Source organism: Anomaloglossus baeobatrachus, chromosome 2 (genome assembly GCF_048569485.1).
Source record: "Anomaloglossus baeobatrachus isolate aAnoBae1 chromosome 2, aAnoBae1.hap1, whole genome shotgun sequence".
Taxonomy (NCBI): Eukaryota; Metazoa; Chordata; class Amphibia; order Anura; family Aromobatidae; genus Anomaloglossus; species Anomaloglossus baeobatrachus.
Window position 1 is genome coordinate 59,524,673 of NC_134354.1, and position 21,152 is coordinate 59,545,824.

The following is a 21,152-nucleotide window of genomic DNA, read 5'->3' on the forward strand; positions in this document are numbered from 1 at the left end:
TACACCTTGAGGTACCATAGGGCATTTCATCCTCTATGTGACCCTTGCTTATGTTAGTTAATATTTCATATCATGTGGATTTTGGGTGTAACAGACCTGATCTTGTAGTCATTATTTGTACATGCCTTGCACACTATTGATGATTTTATATTTGCATTGTTTATTGTGCAGCATTATTGACTTTTCTGGGGTTTTTCACATTGTTTATATTGTGGCTGGTGACTGATGGTCTTATTGGGGTTTCATACCATGTGGTTTTAAATGGATTTATTTGTATACTTGTAAAGTGTGGTGTTTCATAAAGTTTTTTTTATTGTCATTTATTAGTGGTGTGCTCTATATATACATATGCTGGCGCTTTCTTCTTTCCCTTCACCAGCATGAAGAAGGCACATGAACCAGGCACATACGTGTCATACATGCACACAGAGCACAGTCAGGCCACTCATAGACAAGCACTAATACACAGGCACATATATGTCATATATGCACACAGAGCACATTCAGGCCACTCATAGACAAGCACTAGTACGCAGATATATGGGAACATACATGTCATACATGCACAATGAGCACAGTCAGGTTCATACATGTCATACATACACACAGAGCACAGTCAGGCTCATACATGTCATACATACACACAGAGCACAGTCAGGCTCATACATGTCATACATGCACACAGAGCACAGTCAGGCTCATACATATCCTACATGCACACAGAGAACAGTAAGGCTCATACATGTCATACATGCACACAGAGCACAGTCAGGCTCATACATGTCATACATGCACACAGAGCACAGTCAGGCTCATACATGTCATACATGCACACACAGCACAGTCAGGCCCACTAATACTCAGGGTCATACATGCACACCCAGGCACCACAGTCCGACCCTGTACACAGACATATACATATTAGAGGAGTTCTTACCTTCCCTCGGCTTGTCTCCCGTCTGCCCCGCAGACTCCATGGTAGAGTATAAATTCCAGTAGGCTAAAAGACCTGTGCTGACGTCATTCCCATGTGATCAGAAGGGGCGGGACCAACATAGCTGATTTCAGCAAGAAGCTCCCCTCTTGTACCATATAGTGGATGGGAGGAAGCATGGCCACGCCCCCTAACTAAGCCGATCACGCCCACTAAGAAGGTCCTGCTAGCCACTGGGATCTAGCTACAACCCAGGCTCTATTGCAGATCGCAGATCCTTGGTAAGCATCAGTGCTGAGTGCAGGGTGCACTGCGTGACGTCACAGTTAGCAGCCGCAGCCGCGTCTGTTATCTGTGACATTGCAGCCGCAATGCAGATCTGGATGACATAGAATCGGGCGGCCTCAGCACTGCCTCTGGTGGTGCAGCCTGGGCCCCCTGCCCTAGCCCAGCCTGTGGCTACCAGCTTGGGGCTGTATGTGAAGTATGGAGGGCCCACTAAGGACCCGGGGCCTACCGGGGGATTACCCGACACCCCGCTGGCCCAGACCGACACTGGTTACATGTCCATCACCTCTTCCTCCTCCATTTGTTTCTTGGCTCCTGCAACTTCACTAATAGTTTGTATGGTACCATGAATCCCCCTCACCTTTGTTACAATAGTCCGGAACTTACAGATATTGGTCTCCCTTCCATATCCTATTCTGCTTTTTTCTCTTCCTCTGGGACCACCACCTCTTCCCACAGACTATTCAAAGTCTGCTCCAGCATGTACAGTATATGATAGGAATAGTGATGCTGATGATAGCATTGTCAGTGCTAATATCCTAGAAGCCATTTAAAATCTCTGCGGACGGGTGTAGAGGTTCTTTATCTGTGCCCACCCCGCAAGCGTGATTTGCCCCACAGCCGGACTGCATTGGTTCAGGCTATTCATCATGACATACTGCACCAGGGCTCTTCACTGCGGCCACAGTCACTGCAAGATGTGAAGAGTGGAATTGCACTGTCGGCACATCTCATATTAACTTGCTAACCGGTCGGCTGAAACACCTCTGTAGCGATGCAAGTTAATTAGCCACGGAGTGCAAATGGCGTAAGTGGTTACACAGCAACTGTGCCTTCTGATGCAGTGAATTCAAGATAGGATAATGGCCTAGAAATTGCTGTACAACCAGATTGAAGGTGTGAGCGATGCAAGGCACATATTTTAGGTTGCGCTGTGAGGGCTGCCATCAAGTTTGCACCTAATTCGTATACTGCTTCCCTAGCTCCAGGTACTGTAGAGACAGCCATTGCTGAAACTCAGCCTGGATAGTTGTCCATGTCTCTTGAGCTGAGTGACTGCATTCTCCAATGTATTTTAATGTCAATACGGCCTGATTGTGGTGAGCACTGGCTGCAGTTTATGGAGGTAGAGGGGGATCCCCTCTGCATTGTTGGTATGCATATTACATTAAGAGAGCTGTTGAGTGCGCAGGTGGAGGCCCTAGAGGAGGTGGACGAGGCAGAAGCAGAGGAGGCAGAAGCAGTGGAGGAAGTGGTAAGTACACAGGTTTGTTCCACAAGCCTTGGGGATTTCAAACATTGTGGAACAGCCCCTTCCCCACCTGCTCCCACAGCCACCAAAGTCACCCAATGCCCAGTCAGCAAGCTGTAACACCTCTAGCCATGCTTACTTGTCTAGGTGTCAGTGGTGAAATGCACCCAGTTAGACACAGATTTTCAAGAAATAGATGATGTTGTCTGTAACATGCTGGTGTAGCACAGGCACAGCTTTATTATAGAAGTAATGGTGACTGTGCAACTGGTACAGGAGGATTGCCAGGGCCATCAGCTTTTGGACATCATCTGGATCCATCAGGTGGAAAGGCAGCATTTCAATGGCCAACAGTTTAGATAAGAAGTTTAAACTCTTAGCTTTGGAATGTGTAATAGGATATAATCTTTTTCATGAACACAACTGCAGGATCTCTGTTCTCTGAGGACAAGAAGTTCGTAATTAGGGATGAGTGAACCCGAACTGTAAAGGTGGTAGTAAGAGCAGGACAGTTATTCATACCATTTTTCCCAGTGTTTCTCAGTTGATCCCGCTGCAGTCAGACTCTTTTCCAGACTTGCTATATAAGGTTCACAAATATTCACTGCTTCTCCCGTCCACACTCAGTGTCTGTAATTGGTTGGAGACTGCTATGCACACCCCACCCTTTGTCCGCATCTGTGATTGGTTGTAGTCACTTTGTTGTATAGTAGTGTAAAAATAAATAAATCATTTAAAAAATTACGTAGGCTCCTGCCATATTTAGATAACCAGAATGGGTAAAAAAAGCTACAGGCCGTAGACCCCAACTGTGAGCTTAACTGTAGCTTGATATCAAAATAGAGGGGTAAAAAGACATAGTGTCCCCCCCCAGTTTTGATATCCAGTCATGGAAAAGCAGAAAGGTCGGGGTTGGTATTATCATGATGGAAAGCGCCATGGATATTGGCCCACCTGCTTAAAAATACTGCCCGCTGCTTCACAGAATTGTCGCATACATTAGATGCGACAATTTCAGGCTTTAACCAGCACATCTCGATAGCACTGGTGCAGTGGCAATTAAGGTAATATAAGGGTTTAGTGACAGCTGTGATTTGTCAGCTGCCATCAAGCCCTAGTATAATAATGGGAGGTGCCTATGAGACTATCCCCTTACTAATTCTGTAAATAAAAAGAAAAAAAACACCCCAAAAAATTGTTTTTTTAAATAAAATACACATACATTCTTTCACCCCTTTATCAACCCCCAAACACCCTTGCAGATCCAACACAAGCCATATGAAGTCCAACAACGATCCCAGCACCACTATATCTGGAGCACTAAAAATACAGGCACCAGCAAACACTGAGAGCAGTTGGGGGACCGGCTGTAAGCAGGTGACTTCACTCAGTTCACCGGAGGTCAATTAAAGGCTCCCCCACTATCCTCCAATCTAGTCGACCATCCAGCATCATTGTCGTGTGAGTCCCAACATTACATTTTAAAGTAACAATTTTAAACCAAGAATGACAAAACAATGACAAAACAATGACAGACAAAAACATAAAAATCAAAATAACCTCACAAAAAAGGCATCTGTATTTACCAGTACCAATATATAATGTTAAATATACTACAGGATGCTGCAGAGTTCCACCTTTCAGACTGTGTTAGTACAGGGTTTTTTTAATTTTACTAATAGCAATTTTATTTATTTAAAAAAAAAAAAAAATAAAAACATTTGATATCACTTTGTGTAAAAGTCATGTTTAGCAAACATTACACTGATTGATTTCTTAATGCCTATCTCTTGGGTTTTCAATGGATGGACGGCCTTCATTTTGTGTTCTTCCAACTTTCATAGCACTCACATGACGCAATTTGGCAATTTCTTAGTCAGAGAGACAGCTACAGATATGATAGATAATGCTGTTTCTGTTTCTTGGGAAATCTTCTTCATGGCTGCTCCTTGATTTGAACCAGAGACTTTTCTCTTAAGAATCAACCTAATAACACACTGAGCTATTAGGGGATGTGAGAGCAGTTTGTAATTTGTAGTATACAGGAAGAAAAAGATTGTTCTACCTCCAGGAGCAAAACAGTAACAATGCAGTGAGATGATAAAAATGTGCATAACTAGTCATATGCTAAATACATACAAGTCAAATTTATGTATGAGATAGCCAAGATGATTGTCAATAAAATGAAGAATCTTCTTCCATCCGGTGCATTGGGGGTTATTATACCTTAGCACTAGTGGGTAATACTCACCAGACGTCTTGCCCATTACTGAAGACTATTGATGTCGGCCTCTATTACTAGGAAAGCCAAACCAATTAAGAAAGAAAATTGACATTACTACTATCTGGATATGATGAAATCCTTGGTTCTTCCCCTGATGAACCCCTAAAAGAAAAAATTTAGGGGATAAACGCGTCGGGATTAGGATTTGCTACAGTGATCCTAGCAGATAAGTTCCCTGCTGGGATTTTTTGCTACTACTTAACATCACTGGTATATCATTACCAAATTTCATCTGCATAACTGTGCAGGAATATATCTATGTACAGTTAATTATTTGGCTATCATATTTATGATGATCAATTTTCAGTCAATATTTATGGATTTCCAAATTTGATGCAAACACACTAACAAGCATCACTTTTCTTGTTTTTTCCTTTTTATTATAAAGGATTAGCTGCATCAGGGTTGCCTAGTTGCCTAGGTAACCAGTTTATTATAATGACTTTTTGACTATTTTTTGCACCTTTTATTCTTGGTGGTGGGTGCTCCTGCGACTTGCGGGTTAAAGGGACAGAATAGGGAGAGCCGACGAGGAGCGGGGGGTACCCAATACCTTATGGTGCACCTCCGCTGGTAGGTAGGTAAAAGAGAGGGTTAGACTATTCCCCCCTCTCTACTTCTCCTAGAATTATAGGGTATTTAACCTAGTAAAGACCAAATCATCTGACATTTGATTTTTGCTACCTAGAACCCTACCCTAGGGTTTAGACAACAGTTTCCCTCATTTCTTCACTCTGGCCCGAATCTCTTTTGTCCTGTTATTCACCTCACTTGACCAGTGTTTTTTTGACAATATAAGAGTTATTACGCTCTGTATTTTAGAGCATTTTAAAAATTTGATATAATAAATATTGCTTTTAGGAGTTTTTTTCTTTAGGTTTTTTGAAATCTTCTTCATGGCTGCTCCTTGATTTGAACCAAAGACTTTTCTCTTGAGAATCAACCTAATAACACACTGAGCTATTAGGGGATGTGAGAGCAGTTTGTAATTTGTAGTATACAGGAAGAAAAAGATTGTTCTACCGCCAGGAGCAAAACAGTAACAATGCAGTGAGATGATAAAAATGTGCATAACTAGTCATATGCTAAATACATACAAGTCAAATTTATGTATGAGATAGCCAAGATGATTGTCAATAAAATGAAGAAAGTCTAATGCTAAAAGCTGTAGTAGATGGGGAGATATGGAGCCTGAAAGTCAAAAATTCTAAATATTGTTACCCTTTTGCTTGTCAATGTAAAACACAGGTGATCAGATGATTGCATCTTCAAGTCCTCTATGAGAACTATTAAATACAGTGAAAATTAAACAAAAGAAAAATATTAGAAAATAAAAAAATTAAAAAGCTCAAATCACCCTCTTTTTGCTTGATTAAAAAGAAAACAATTAAAAAAATAAATGTACACATATTTGGCATTGCTAAATTCATAAATTCATAAATGCACATTCTATCAAAACATAACAGGTATTAATTAAGTGGCAAACAGTGTATTGAGAAAAAAAATCAAAACTCCACAATTATATCTTTTTATCTTTGCAATGCTGAAATAAAATGCAATAAGAGGCAATCAGAACATCTGATAGACCCCAATATGGCATCAGTAAACATGGCAGCCCAGGGTAAAAAAAAAAAATAAACCATCACACAGCCCCAGATCCCTCAAAATAAAACTCCCCCAAAAAAGTATTAGATATGTTGGCCTGGGCTAACTGGACTGGTTGCCCTTTTTTGCTGTGAGTACATTTTATAATACTTTTTTGGGGGAGTTTTTATCTCCTCTTCTTGTTGCTATTTTTAATATTTATCAGTGTAGGGACCCGCAAGCGTGAGGATCCGTGATGAGGATTGTGGGCTTACGTACATTGGCCAATTTACAAACTAATACCTCACATATATTTTATATGTATTTTTTGCACTTTGACTATGCGGGGTGCAGCCGGGCCTCTTAATACGGCTGTGCATAGTGGAATTTCTGTCCCTTGCATGCTGCAGTGAGTAGTGTCCGAGTAACCCGCCTAATCTAATAGTAAGGGCGTGGTAATAGGTTGCTGGCTGGACACCATGCGCATACAAGTGTGAACAGTGCCCTATGCGCGCCACTGGTGTGCAATTTACCTTGCACCTGTGAAGTGTCCATCATGTTGAGAGGCTTGTCTGCATCCTGTTTGTGCATTAGATGTGTTGGCCTGGGCTAACTGGACTGGTTGCCCTTTTTTGCTGTGAGTACATTTTATAATACTTTTTTGGGGGAGTTTTTTGCATACTGGTTATAGAATGCTAAAAAAAAAAAAAGCGCCATACTTGTATTTCTCATATCAGATGCTTTGTTGTTGAAATATCATCTTTATCACTTTATGTAAATGAGCTCTTCCAGGCTATGAAGGTGGTGTTATCATCCAGGCAGCATCCGCCCCATAGCCTGGAAGAGCTCATTTACATAAAGTAATAAAATATGCTTTTTCTACAACAAGGCATCTGATATGAGACATACATGTATGATAGTAAAAGTTGAGACAGATTCCCTGTGAAGACTATAGGGGGCTTTACACGCAATGACATCGCTAACGAGATGTCGTTGGGGTCATGGAATTTGTGACACACATCCGGCCTCGTTAGTGCCGTCATTGCGTGTGAAACGTATGAACGACCGCTAACGATCAAAATTACTCACCTAATCGTTGATCATTGACATGTCGTTCTAATCCCAAATATCGTTGATGGCGGCACTTTCTTTCGGCTGCTCTCCGCCCCTCCGCTTCTATTGAATGGCTGCAGTGTGACATCGCTATGACACCGCACAAACTGCAGCCTTAGAAAGGAGGCAGTTTGCCGGCCACATCGACGTCGCTAGGCAGGTAAGTACGTGTGAAGGGTCCTAGCGATATTCTGCGCCACGTGCAACAATTTGCTCATGATGCACAACCGTCGGGGGCGGGTGCTTTCGCGAGCGACATCGCTAGCGATGTGGCTACGTGTAACGCAGCCTTAAGGGGTAGCTTATGCATGTAAACTATATGGCTTGTTGGCACTGACTATATTGTGTGCATGGCATTGGGAGTTAACATAAGTTGTGGCAGCATTGAATGTGTTGGATGTATGGATTCAATCTTTACCCTGAGTGAGGGACAAGTGGGCAATTAAATTGTTGAGTGATGTGGACGCCCTACGTCTGCTACTCGACTTCGCAGAGTAAAGGCCTGAGGCCTAAGACACTCAGCATGAAAATTGAAGTGATTGGAATGCGATATAACATCGCATTCCACTCGGACCAATATTATCCTACGTGCCAGCACCCATAAGCGATTATTTTCAAAGCCCTAATCGGACCGAGAAAATAGTCGCAGCCTGCTGCGGGTATAATGCGATCCTTGCTTTTATCACACCCATTCAAGTATATGGGGTGAGAAAAAAATCGTACTGCACTCGCAGTACACCGGTGTAATGCGAATGCAGGGCGAGAATGGCAATAGCCGACTACGGAGGACAGAGGGAGGTAATCACTCCCTCCACAGCGCCGGCCTGCCCCTCCTCAGGGCTGGCCCACACCTCCTCGGCACCGGACTCTCCCTTCCTCAGGGCTGGCCCGCACCTCCTCAGCGCCGGCCCACCCCCGCAGCTGTTGTCTGATCGTATGATCGGACCTCAGTCACAATGACACTCCCATGACACTCAGCTCCTGCTGTGCTGCCAGTGTGAGCCGAGTGTCATGCGAGGATCGCAGTAGTCCCCTGTGTGGCCCCGGCCTGACTGTGACACTTGTAAGAACATGCTTTCATGTATTTTGTATCTTACAATGAATATTTTAAAAATAAAAACCAAAGCAATAGTGGAAAATTTTATCTTTCATCTCATTTATTTATATCATTTTTTAAATAAAATTATATTTGAAAATGGATAGTGTCATTCAAAACTACAACTCTTAAAAGAAAGGGAGGGAAAATTGCAAATGTAAATACAAAAAAGTGACTGCAGAGGTAAGGGGTTAAACACTATGGAAGATAAGACATGATGACAAGATGATAAAAAATGATAAGATCATTTCTAGTCATAGGACTCTCCACCTACACACTTTCTTATCTTTGGATTTTATATTCATCACATTTTCATTTGCAGGCATTGCATGTAGCAAATGATTTCTTCTGTCATCAACTACAGATCACATTACAGACTGTTCTAGAGCAACCGGAATAGATAACAAAGCAGTTTATTATCTCTTGCCTTCATTTCCTAAAAGAACATGTGATTTGTTTAACTCCTTCCCCGATTCCTTTTCCCATCAACATATCTTACATAATACTTAATGTATATTAACCTGATTTTAATCCAATTTTGTCTTATTCATTTGTTATAATCTCTAATCATAATTTTCATAGTTTTTATTTATGAAACTTATCCTCATCTACAAACAGAATCTAACGAACTTTAAAGTGGATTAAAAGGAAACCTGTCAAGTCCAATATGCACCCAGAACCAGGAGCAGTTCTAGGTGCATATACAGTGCTGGCAAAAAGTATTGGCACCCCTGCAATTCTGTCAGATAATACTCAGTTTCTTTTTGAAAATGATTGCAATCACAAATTCTTTGGTATCATTATCTTCATTTAATTTGTCTTCAATGAAAAAAAAAATTGTCATAAAGCCAAATTGGATATAATTCCACACCAAACATAAGAAAGGGGGTGGACAAAAGTATTGGCACTGTTTGAAAAATCATGTGATGCTTCTCTAATTTGTGTAATTAACAGCACCTGTAACTTACCTGTGGCACCTAACAGGTGTTGGCAATAACTAAGTCACACTTGCAGCCAGTTGACATGGATTAAAGTTGACTCAACCTCTGTCCTGTGTAGAGTTGAGCGCGGTTCGTGGTTCGTGGTTCTCCAGTTCGCGGTTCGAGTGATTTTGGGGGCTGTTCTAGATCGAACTAGAACTCGAGCTTTTTGCTAAAGCTCGATAGTTCTAGTTACGTTCGAGAACGGTTCTAGCAGCAAAAACCCAAGCTAATTACTAGCTGGCTTTCCGCTGTAATAGTGTAAGTCATTCTTTGACTCACACTATTATGAAATTTCAGCGTATAGTGTGCGGGAACAGCGCATTCATTTTTTTTTTCTCCTTGTCTTCCTTCCCTAAGCGCGCGCGTGTAGTGGGGCGGGCCAGCATGTCAGCCAATCCCAGACACACATTATACTAGCAAACACTGAGTAAACTTAGTGGTATCCTAAAATGGCTGTTGGACTTCCATTAGTGTTCCGCTGGTGCACATCTATTTGCAGCACCTCTGCATTGCACACTCAAACTCATTGTTACTAAGCCATTATACTAGCAAACACTGAGTAAACTTAGTGGCATCCTAAAAGTGGCTGTTGGACTTCCATTAGTGTCCCGCTAGTGCAAATCTATATACAGCACCACTGCATTGCACACTCAAATTCATTGTTACTAAGCCATTATACTAGCAAACACTGAGGAAACTTAGTGGCATCCTAAAAGTGGCTTATATATGAGATGAGGGCAAAATGTGACAAATAATTATAACATCAAATCCAGACTACACCCTATTAATTGATATAGAAACAAGAGGACTATGGGAATAGTAGTCACAAGGTCATAGGATGACCAATTCAAAATAACAACAGTCACTACTTTTTTGCAAAAATATAACAAATATTTTATTAGTATAATAAATAGCAAAAAAGTGACATAACACAATGACAACAGCATTAGACAAAGATCAGGCTTCAACAAGGAGATGCCACTGACACAAAAGAACCAGGAGTCCACCGTTCATTGGGGAGGCAGAATCACCCAAATAATAGGTGGGACATGGCCAGAGAAAGCAACGGATAATGGACCCAGATAAACCCAATGATCCGAGATGCGCGCACCTGTTATAGTGCGCACCAAAAGGGATCAACATACATAGGGGATCCAATACCCGGAGGGTCAGACCATGTACCACACCACAATTATAGCAGGGACAGGTATTAATCAAAATGCATCACATTAACATACAAAAGTCCCTGTGCTGCACTCACCCATAATGAGGAAGGTGGAACCCGAGTAAAACGTGCCCCGACGCGCACGTTTCGAACGGCCCCCCCGAAGAAGACATCGAAACGTGCGCGTCGGGGCACGTTTTACTCGGGTTCCACCTTCCTCATTATGGGTGAGTGCAGCACAGGGACTTTTGTATGTTAATGTGATGCATTTTGATTAATACCTGTCCCTGCTATAATTGTGGTGTGGTACATGGTCTGACCCTCCGGGTATTGGATCCCCTATGTATGTTGATCCCTTTTGTTGCGCACTATAACAGGTGCGCGCATCTCGGATCATTGGGTTTATCTGGGTCCATTATCCGTTGCTTTCTCTGGCCATGTCCCACCTATTATTTGGGTGATTCTGCCTCCCCAATGAACGGTGGACTCCTGGTTCTTTTGTGTCAGTGGCATCTCCTTGTTGAAGCCTGATCTTTGTCTAATGCTGTTGTCATTGTGTTATGTCACTTTTTTGCTATTTATTATACTAATAAAATATTTGTTATATTTTTGCAAAAAAGTAGTGACTGTTGTTATTTTGAATTGGTCATCCTATGACCTTGTGACTACTATTCCCATAGTCCTCTTGTTTCTATATCCTAAAAGTGGCTGTTGGACTTCCATTAGTGTCCCACTAGTGCAAATCTATGTACAGCACCTCTGCATTGCACACTCAAACTCATTGTTACTAAGCCATTATACTAGCAAACACTGAGTAAACTTAGTGGCATCCTAAAAGTGGCTGTTGGACTTCCATTAGTGTCCCGCTAGTGCAAATCTATTTACAGCACCACTGCATTGCACACTCAAACTCATTGTTACTAAGCCATTATACTAGCAAACACTGAGTAAACTTAGTGGTATCCTAAAAGTGGCTGTTAGACTTCCATTAGTGTCCCGCTGGTGCACATCTATTTGCAGCACCTCTGAATTGCACACTCAAACTCATTGTTACTAAGCCATTATACTAGCAAACACTGAGTAAACTTAGTGGCATCCTAAAAGTGGCTGTTGGACTTTCATTAGTGTCCCACTAGTGCAAATCTATTTGCAGCACCTCTGCATTGCACACTCAAACTCATTGTTACTAAGCCATTCTAATAGCAAACTATGCTGCCAGTTTAAGGGCCGTAGTTGCATTGTCAGGGATAGTTATTGTTGTTTATTCTGCTGTTAATAAAGATAGACCACCGCTGCAATCTACACTACCTCTCAATTTTTACTACCACATTTTAAGTGCACAATCTTGTCGCAATCAAAATGAGTGGCAAAATTACAGATGCTGGTGGAAAGGGGAAGAGGCGTGTTGGAAAAGGAAAAAAAGGGTTTGTCCGTGGGGAAGGTGGCAAAGCTCCATTAACATCTGCTGAAGATAGACCATCTTCCAGCAAAAGTAAGATTTCTACTACTTACCGTGGACAATCCGATGTGCTCCCTTTTTCACGGACACGAACAACTGGAACAAAGGTAGATGATGGCAAAAAAATAAAATGCTTGAATGGATCTCAAGTGGTCCAACAAGTGCCCTCTCCGCCACCTCAACTACCGCATCCAAAAAATACGAGTCCTCTGAGTTGTCTTCCCAATCACACTTGCTTTCTCCCAGCTCTGAAGTCTCCATCCGCCCTGCACAGTATGGTGGAACTGAGATGGCTGAGTCTGCAGAGTTGTTCAGTCACACTATAGCCTGGGAATCAGAGGTGTGCTCCCAAGCTACAGTGAGTACAGACCAGGAGATAGTCTGCAGTGATGCCCAGAACCTTTGTGACTCTGATTCAGGCCGTGAGGACCACGTTTCTAAGCATAATGTTGACCCTTATTCACAAACTGTAACACCTGTGGTTATAGACAATGAGGAACATACTGATGACGATGAGACGCAGATACCAGATTGGGATGACAACTTAAATATTCGGTCAGGGCAAGAAGAGGCTCAGTCTGAGGGTGAGGGGAGTGCAAACACAACAATTGATGAGGAAGTTCTAGATCCCACCTACTGTCAACCCACAGTCAGGCACTCGAGGAGGTCAACAGAGGCAGTGGAGGAGGAGGCAACTGACGACGAAGTTACCTTGCGCCTTCCTGGACAGAGTCGGAGTACTGGTAGCACGTCTACAACTGCATCCTCAGCCACCACTGTGCCTCTGAGCACTAGTCGGTGTGGATCAGCAGGTCGCATGCCCTCTAAGCCTTGCCTAGCCTGGTCCTTTTTTGACATAGCAAAAGATCGCACAAATTATGTGATCTGTAAAATTTGTCATGGTTCTGTTAGTAGAGGGCAAAACCTCAGCAGTTTGATAACTTCTTCCATGAATCGTCACATGAATAAATATCATATGTCCCAGTGGGAAGCTCACCATGCTGTAATGCGGCCTAGCGGAGCGAACCATCCACCGCCCGCCCCTTCCAGTGCATCCGCGCGCTCTTCATCTTCTAGGACTGTGGGGACAGCTGTCACACCTGGTTTTCCACGTACAACTTCCACCACTGTAACCGCAACAGGCAATTTGCTTGGTAGGTCGTCAGTTGGTTTCGAAGGGGAAACAAGTACGTGTGTACAGCTCTCTCAGACATCGATAGCACCAACGTTGGATGAAGGCAACATCATGTCTACGCCTGCACTTTCCTCACAAACCTGCATTTTTCCAGGGACACCCTACTCAACACCGTCTACACACAGCAGCCAGATCTCTGTCCCTCAGATGTGGACAAATAAAAGGCCATTTCCTGCGACCCATGACAAAGCTAAGAGGTTGACTTTATCCCTCTGTAAACTCTTGGCTACAGAAATGCTGCCATTCTGCCTGGTGGAAACACAGGATTTTAGAGACCTTATGTCTGTCGCTGTGCCCCAGTACCAGATGCCCAGTCGCCACTACTTCTCTAAGAAAGGTGTGCCTGCGCTACACCAGCATGTCTCACACAACATCACCGCTTTCTTGAGTAACTCTGTGTGTGAATAGGTGCATTTCACCACCGATACTTGGACCAGTAAGCATGGACAGGGACGTTACATGTCGCTGACAGGGCACTGGGTAACTATGGTGATAGATGGTGAAAGGTCTGCTGCACAAGTCTTGCTGTCTCCACGACTTGTGTGTCAATCCTCTGTCTGTCCAAGTTCCGCCACTGCTTCTGCGTCCTCCACCTCGTCTGGGTCCTCCACCTCCGCTCCAAGCCTGCCTGGTCAGACCACCAGCGTTCTAACTGCGCAGAAGGAATCACGCACCCCTCATTACTATGCTGGCCGCAGATCACAACGGCATCAGGCGGTCTTTAGCTTGAAATGTCTTGGAAATAGGAGTCACACAGCGGCTGAGTTGTAGGCAGCTCTGGAGACTGAGTTTGGTAAATGGTTGTCTCCACTCAACCTGCAGCCTGGTAAGGCCGTGTGCGACAATGCTGCAAACCTGGGTGCGGCCTTTTGCCTGGCCAAGGGGACACACATGCCTTGTATGGCTCACTTGTTGAACCTTGTTGTCCAGCAATTTTTAACACACTATCCCGGCCTATATGGCCTTCTGAACAGGGAACGAAAACTGTCTGCTCACTTCCGCAGTTCAACCACCGCTGCTGAGCGACTTGCATCGCTCCAGAAGTCTTTCGGCCTGCCGGTTCATCGCCTAAAATGTGATGTGCCAACACGCTGGAATTCGACTCTCCACATGTTACAGCGACTGTGGCAGCACCATCGAGCCCAGGTGCAATACATCATGACGTATAGCCTGGGCCAACGAGATGCAGAGGTGGGGCAGATCACCCTGATGGAGTGGTCTCAGATCAAGGACCTATGCACCCTTCTGCACAGTTTCGACATGGCGACGAATATGTTTAGCGCTGACAATGCCATTATCAGCATGACAATTCCAGTCATTTACATGCTGGCGCACACGCTAAATACTATTCAGTGTCAGCGGGTGGGACAACAGGAAGGGGAGGAACTACAGGAGGATTCATATGCGCAAGAGACAACAACATCACCAAGGTCCAGACATTCATCATCACCAACGCGGCAGGCATGGGACCATGGGGGACAGGGATCAACAAGGGCACATGGTAGCAGGCGAAATGTTGAGAAAGGTGCAGGAGAACATAAAGAAATGGAGGACAAACTGTCCATGGACATGGAAGACTCAGCGAATGAGGGAGACCTTGGTCAAATTTCAGTTGAAAGAGGTTGGGGGGAGATGTCAGAGGAAGAAAGAACGGTTAGCGCCTCTATGCCACAAACACAGCGTGGACTTGGTCTGCATGGCTGCGCAAGATACATGAGCGCCTTCTTGCTGCACTACCTCCAACATGACCCTCGTATTGTCAAAATTAGAAGTGATGATGACTACTGGCTTGCCACACTATTAGATCCCCGGTACAAGTCCAAATTTTGTGACATAATTCCAGCCATAGAAAGAGACGCACGTATGCAGGAGTATCAGCAAAAGCTGTTACTCGATCTTAGCTCGGCTTTTCCACCAAACAACCCTGGTGCAGGGAGTGAATCTCCCAGTTGTAACTTGACAAACATGGGACGGTCTCGTCATCTTCAACAGTCTACCTGTACCAGCAGTATCGTATCTGGTGCTGGTAACAGCAATTTTATTGAATCTTTTCAGAATTTTTTTAGACCATCCTTTGCAAGGCCACCAGGGACAACAAGTCTGACACATAGCCAACGGATGGAGAGGATGATACAGGAGTATCTCCAAATGAACATCGATGCCATGACTTTGCAAATGGAGCCTTGCTCATTTTGGGCTTCAAATCTTGAAAAATGGCCAGAGCTCTCCACTTACGCCGTGGAGATTTTGTCGTGTCCAGCTGCCAGCGTTGTCTCTGAACGTGTCTTCAGTGCTGCTGGGTGTGTGCTGACAGATAAGCCCACGCGTCTGTCCAGTGACAATGTGGACAGACTAACGTTCATCAAAATGAACAAGTCATGGATCCACAAGGAACCTACTACCCCTGCGTCATCCTGGGGAGAGTAAATGCTTGTGTATTTTTAATATTCTTGATGCAAATCTAGCTGTGAAGTGTACAACTGGGGCACAAGTGCTGCCACTGAAGGGGTGAGTGTCTGTGTGGCCCAATTTTTGGAAAAAAGGGAGACTCTGCTTGGAGTAACCCTTGCTTGCTGTGTTTTTTAAAAGGAGCCAAGATGAACAAGTCATGGTTCAGCAAAGACTTTGCTACCTACCCCGGGGTCATCCTGGGAACGGTTAAGTATTGCGTATTTTTGAATGTGCTTGATGCAAATCTAGCTGTGAAGTGTACAACTGGGGCACAAGTGCTGCCACTGAAGCGGTGAGTGTCTGTGTGGCCCAATTTTTGGAAAAAAAGGGAGACTCCACTTGGAGTAACCCTTGCTTACATTGTTAATGTCATTGTTAAAAATGATCCAAGATGAACAGAGCTGGGATCAGGAATGACTTAGCTACCTACCCCGGTGTCATCCTGGGGATGGTTAAGTATGGCGTATTTTTGAATGTGCTTGATGCAAATCTAGCTGTGAAGTGTACAACTGGGGCACAAGTGCTGCCACTGAATGGGTGGGTGTGTGTGGTGCCCAATTTTTGGAAAAAAAGGAGACTCCGCTTGGAGTAACCCTTGCTTGCTGTGTTTTTTAAAAGGAGCCAAGATGAACAAGTCATGATTCAGCAAAGACTTTGCTACCTACCCCGGTGTCATTCTGGGGACGGTTAAGGATGGCATATTTTTGAATGTGCTTGATGCAAATCTACCTGTGAAGTGTACAACTGGGGCACAAGTGCTGCCACTGAAGGGGTGGGTGTGTGTGTGGCCCAATTTTTGGAAAAAAGGGAGACTCCACTTGGAGTAACCCTTGCTTGCTGTGTTTTTTAAAAGGAGTCAAGATGAACAATGTCATGGTTCAGCAAAGACTTTGCTACCTACCCCGGTGTCATCCTGGGGACAGTTAAGTATGGCGTATTTTTGAATGTGCTTGATGCAAATTTACCTGTGAAGTGTACAACTTGGGCACAACTGCTGCCACTGAAGGGGTGGGTGTGTGTGGGGCCCAATTTTTGGAAAAAAGGGAGACTCCGCTTGGAGTAACTTTGCGGTGTTTTACATGTTTTTAGAAGGGTGTGCCATGCCTATATCTGTGTGTCCTCCTCTTTTCCTTGTAATGCTGTTTTGTTTTCGCATGAGAATTTGTTCTTTGTTTGACGCTGCGTATTCATTAGCATGATAGCCCACCCACACGGACCTACTAACATGCTAATGGGGCAACTGCCAAGGGAAGCAACTCCCAGGGGACTAGTCCTCTCGCTCATTATCATACAATAAAAGATCTTTAGAAATACTTTTTTTCTAAAGATCTCTTTATCTATGCTAGTGTATACAGGGACAGTTATGGAGGGATTAGCGATATGCACCTAGAACTGCTCGTGGTTTTGGGTGCATATTGGACCTGACAGGTTCCTTTAAAATGTTTCCTACTGTGGAGCAGAATATTGATACCAAAAGAGGAAGGATATGAGCTATTGAAATAGTAATGTGCAAAAAGGTGTTTCAGCATTATGACCACAAAAAAAGCCATAGGATCTCTGTGTGGCACCAAGAGACACCACCATATGATATTCTACAGATATGGCATTCATTACATTTACTGTTGAGTAGAGATGAGTGAACCTGAGGTTTGGTGTTCTGTGTTAATACCAACCACAGACATTTAAAAAAAAACAAAAAACAGAGTTCAGGTGCTCTACGTACGAACACCACTCCCGAGCATCGCTGTGCTTAGATACATTCAGTGCTCAGCCCAGTGTGAGCTACTTGCAGTGTTTGAACGGCTCACACAGGGGGCAAGATCAGCATGATTGAATGTAGTGTGCAACAAAGAGAGAAAAATGGAAAAACACTGCCCACCTTCCCCAAAAATAATCTGTTTATGGCTGGCTGCATGTGGGTGGAGACTCAAACTACCCAATTGATGACTTCCATTGGGGTTCAGGTCAATTTCATGTCCCAAACCGATCTTAATTTAAAGTTCAACTGAACCCGCCAAATCGAACTTCCACAGGTCTACTCATCTCTACTCTTAAGTACAGATGAGAGAACCCGAACTTTAAAGTTCAGTGTTCATTCCAAACACAGACTTTACAAAAAAATCAGCGTTCACGTTCGGAGTTAGGGTGATTTATGTATGTGTGTTGCCCCAGGGCTATGGAGTACATCAGTCTCGGGCGGTGTATTACTGGGGAGATATTACATGGTGGTTGTTGCCTGTTTCCGTGACCCTGGTGTCGCTTTAAAAAGGGTTTATATTTACAGGAGATTTGAAATAAAAGTTTTTATCGTGACGCCACTTGCGGGTCGCGACTATTTTGTGGAGCCACCGATGCACAGTTCTCACTACTGGAGCTGGTGTTGATGGCAGCCTGGATGTTGGGCCAGGCCCCAGGGGATAGATGATGTTGTTGGGCGCAGAAAGAAAGTAGGCCACACAAGGGGTTGCAGTGTAACTGGGTGGCCATCCACTGGGTCCAACCCTAGTATGTCTCCAGTCTTTGGGAAATGGGGGAAAAACAGGGATTATATTGTGTTTTGTTGTTAATGGCACTGGAATTCTGGGTACCTAGGGGTAGGCCCTGCATCTTTCATAGGATAAAAAACAAAAAGCCAGCACTAAATGTGCACTTCAGCACTAACAATTCCAAACTGTACTTATTATAAAAATTTTGAGATTTTTGGCAAAAAATTGCAATTTCTTGAGCTGCCTCGCCACGTCACGGCAAATCTCATTTGAGGCAGTCCTACACTAAAATATTTTTATAAAATGTGCCATACGTCCTCACATATGAATAGTAGAACTGCTCTTAGCAGCACTCACCTGGTCCATTTCAATCCCGTACCCATGACTGAGTCATGGCTGTGGGCGGGACAGGTCCAAGCAAATGCTGCATGAAGTAAATAGCCTGTGGACAAGGCCTGATGACTTAATGTGAACAGTCACCAATCGCCAAAATCTAGACAGATGGAATACATCCCAAATTGGGGTGCATAGCAAGGTGGAGGTCAACTACCGACCAATTCAATGAAGAAAAAACAAAAAGCCAGCACTAAATGTGCACTGCAGCACTAACAATTCCAAACTGTACTTATTATAAAAATTTTGAGATTTTTGGCAAAAAATTGCAATTTCTTGAGCTGCCTCGCCACGTCACGGCAAATCTCATTTGAGGCAGTCCTACACTAAAATATTTTTATAAAATGTGCCATACGGCAAATATTTTAGTGTAGGACTGTCCCAAATGAGATTTGCCGTGACGTGGCGAGGCAGCTCAAGAAATTGCAATTTTTTGCCAAAAATCTCAAAATTTTTATAATAAGTACAGTTTGGAATGTTTAGTGCTGAAGTGCACATTTAGTGCTGGCTTTTTGTTTTTTCTTCATCTTTCATAGGATGCAGTACCTTGTAGCTCCCTGATGGCTTCAGGAGCGCTACATATGCAAACCACGTGAGCGAGCAGCATTGTGCTCAGGTACACTCGGCGCTCGGCCCAGTGGGAGCCACTTGTAGTGTTTGAATGTTTCTCACTTAGGGTAAAATCAGAGTTTTTATCATAAAAAAGAGAAGTTTTGGCAGCACTCTGCGGTGTCAAGAAATTTTTCTTTTTTGCAGACAGGTGATACAGACATGAGGGAGCAGGGGGAGTGGAGCACAAGGACAACGGTACCGTTTCGCACCTCTAGGGGTGCTTTCACGGGTCCATACCCCTAGAGGTGCGAAACGGTACCGTCGTCCTTGTGCTCCGCTCCCCCTGCTCCCTCGTGTCTCTCTTTTTTATGATATTAGTAATTGCTCTGGCTTCTTGGCATATAGCACCACGGTAGTTAACAGTTATATAACAGTTAAAGAGGTGGAAGGGTGAGTATAAGGTAGGGGGCAAGTGACATAGATTTAAAGGGAACCTGTCACCACTTTTTGGCCTATAAGCTGCAGCCACCATCACCAGGCTCTTATATACATCATTCTAACATGCTGCATATAAGAGCAAAGGCCGGGGGTATAACATAAAAAACACTTTATAATACTTACCTAACGGTCATGCAGTTGGCCTTATGGGCGTCTCCGTTGTCCGGTGCCGGCGCCTCCTCTCTGCCATCTTCATCCTCTTTCTGAAGCCTGGGTGCATGACGCGGCTACGTCATACACACTCACTGTTCCTGCTCAGGCGCACTACAATACTTTGATCTGCCCTGCTTAGGACCTGAATGCTGGCGAGTGTGGATGATGTCGGACCCGTCATGCACCGTGGCTAGAGAAGAAGGAGAACAAAGATGGCCAAAAGAGGCGGCGCCGGCACCGGACATCGGAGTCGCCCATAAGGCCCACAGCGCGACCGTTAGGTAAGTATTATAAAGTGTTTTTTATGTTATACCCCCGGCCTGGGCTCTAATATACAGCATGTTAGAATGCTGTATATAAGAGCCCGGCAGTGGTGGCTGCAGCTTATAGGCCAAAAAAGTGGTGACAGGTTCCCTTTAAAGAACCACACCAGCGCTGAAATAAAAAATAATAAAACCGCTGGAGTGCAGCTTGAGGTTTCGAAGACCTTATAGTGGAAATGAACTTTGCTGAATATACTAGTGATGCGCTATGAAATAGTAATAGTTTTCATCAAGAATAACAATGCTACAGGCTACAGTTAAATAATTTCTCCTTTACCTGTATGAAATAGTATAAATTTACAGAAATAAGATGATTCTGCTGTGATCACATCTACAATGAACTATTAGCGGATGTGAACATCTGTATTTACATTGCCAAAATCTTAGCTTACAGGAAAATTGCAGAACACATTACCACTTAATGATTCCTGGAAAATTTCACTGTTTTTAATAAATGAAAAGAACTTTATTCTAACCATCCGCTGGACTATCACTGGCCCAATTCTTTGTAATTGTTAATATTACATTATATTGGTCAAAACAATGGCTTTGCAATAGGGATAGTAATTTAGCTGACAGAGTGGATTCAGCAATTTCTAAATTAAATGAGCCCTTTCCGCATCTCTTGAACAATCTGGTAGTTAATAGACCGGGAAGAGCATCTTTCTTGAAGCTAAAGCGTTAGCGTGTCAATTAATGAAATCTCAATATTAAAGCAGGTGTTCAAAGAAATTATAATCTCAGCATATATTCTATGAATGAGTGTTTTTCATTTCCGTAGTTTTGAGGAACATGCAGAAAAGTTTTATTGAAGCAAAAATAAAAAAAGTAGTGGACTATCATGAGGATGTAGTATAAATACAACTATAATGCATAGCTACATATCGCTTAAATTGAACCAGCCAGCAGGATTTTCATATATTAAGTAAAGCCAATGCTATAC